The 1,894-nt window shown below is 39.3% G+C and overlaps 1 long non-coding RNA gene across 1 annotated transcript in view; it reads right to left on the bottom strand.

Annotated features, from left to right (window-relative positions):
* LOC106632489 overlaps nucleotides 1–1,853 on the bottom strand; it is a 3,447-nt gene extending 1,594 nt beyond the window's left edge. Inside the window, exons 1-4 of the long non-coding RNA XR_006053249.1 lie at nucleotides 1,819–1,853; nucleotides 1,572–1,607; nucleotides 502–585; nucleotides 324–374 (exon numbers count right to left, since the gene is read on the bottom strand). This is a non-coding gene — a long non-coding RNA (uncharacterized LOC106632489). The remainder of the gene's footprint in view (nucleotides 1–323; nucleotides 375–501; nucleotides 586–1,571; nucleotides 1,608–1,818) is intronic.
* Between the last annotated feature and the right edge of the window lie 41 nt (nucleotides 1,854–1,894).

Below are 1,894 nucleotides of genomic sequence, written 5' to 3' on the forward strand. Positions count from 1 at the left end.
TTCACTTTAATCGGTCTTTACAGCTCACTGCTCTTATTTACACTCACACTAGTGTCTTCTTTCAAATAAAGTCTCTAAAGTTTGAAAGGGAACAGAGAAACTGAAAGGGGAAGCATCGTCGTCACCTGAGCTTCATACTGACATCAGCTGAGTGTGAACAAAGTTTGCGATACAATAAAAACTAGCTGTGGCTACAATGTAGCTGCCATCACCAGTGTGTGAATGTGTGGATGACTGGATGTGTAAAGCGCTGTACAAATACAGACCAGTTACCGTTTAGCCTGTGTTAAAGTGTAAATCTGAAGTGCATCAGAGATACTTACAAGAGACACCAGAGTCAGCGTTGCTGGAGTTAGACACTTTGTCAAGGGACTCTGTGAAGGAGGAAAAAAGTAATCAGCTGCAACATGAGCTTAAAATGTATCAGTCAATACCACAGTACAGGATAATGTGACTCATATTATACAACACAGAGCAGCATGTTAGCTGAGGGACACTTACTGTCACTGCCTGTGAGAAGTTCGGTTTCCCCAGCCTTCCCATCTTTAGCATCAGCCTTCTTATCTATATTAACTGCTACACTTCCTGTAAAGACAACATACATTGTGAGCTACATGAAGCAAAACAGCAAACTTTAGCAACACACTGATGTGATGCTGGTGATCGTTCTGATGGGACGGTCGTTCCTTTCATTGATTACTGCAGTTTCTCACAGGCTAAGGTGATAAGTGGTGCTGTCATGTAGTTAAGAGTGGGAGAGTATAGACCGGGTTATATTTGTAGTCATAATTTAAAGATAAACATGGGAATTCCCAGTGTTCTTGAACACCTCACATCAAAGGAACGTGGAGGAAAGCCTGCAGGAAAGGAGTCGACGTTCCTAAAAACCTTTTTGTTCCAATTCAGAAAGTAAAAAACATCCACGTCACACAATTTTTATTCACCATTATCAATAAAAGTTATCAAAGTTTCATTTTAATGCAACAATGACTCTCATAGAAATTTGTTTCACTGGTCCTCTACATCCCACTCTGTGCCCCACAGATGGAGAACGACTGATATAAAAGAGGCATAAAACACACAGAATATGAAGAACATCCTCTACAATCTACTGGGTCTTAAAATAAACTGTTATGTGTATCTGAGGAAGGAGAAGGAAACTGTTGGGTTTATATTTTATTATTGTCATTTGTATTGAGAAACATGTAATCACTTGTGTTTAGATATTTATTTATATAGTTGATGGCATATTGAAAGAATGTCTCATCCTAGGAGGTCTGTAACAACTCTGTGAAGAGTGAAGAGGGGGGTGCGTTCACTCCTCTTCAGAGTGTTCTGGCATAGATCACACCTCCTAGGAGAGGTCGTATCTACTCTTTCTGATATATGGTATAGCAAACACACGTATATCTGTTTGAGTGTAAGAGCCTTTTGTTCAAATGTACCGCTAGACTCCTGGTACCAGTTTTGGGGAGTCTTCACAGGGTCACATGTTGACCCCACACACAGAAAAAATTAATATAAAGTTCAACAAACTATTTTGTATGAATCTTTGTTGGAGGGGCACCTACCATTGGTTAGAGGAGTGCTCACAACGCCATTGCCAACTACACACACACACACACACACACACACACACACACACACACACACACACGTACGTTAGTTCTGCTGTTTCTTTTATTTATGAACTGCAGGTTTAAATCAGCTTTAAGGTTTTCAGCTGCTGCTGTATAAATATTATTACCACATAAACACTTTAAATATCAGAAACATTGACATTTAACAACATCCAGAGCAGAGAAATAAAGAGCTTACCTGACACAGGAGCATAAATAGTCTTTATTCCAGCTGATAAATACAAATGATAGAAAGACAAAACGACACATTTTTA

This window comes from Haplochromis burtoni, unplaced genomic scaffold, assembly GCF_018398535.1.
Source record: "Haplochromis burtoni strain Fernald_Lab_line unplaced genomic scaffold, NCSU_Asbu1 Contig_740, whole genome shotgun sequence".
NCBI lineage: Eukaryota > Metazoa > Chordata > Actinopteri > Cichliformes > Cichlidae > Haplochromis > Haplochromis burtoni.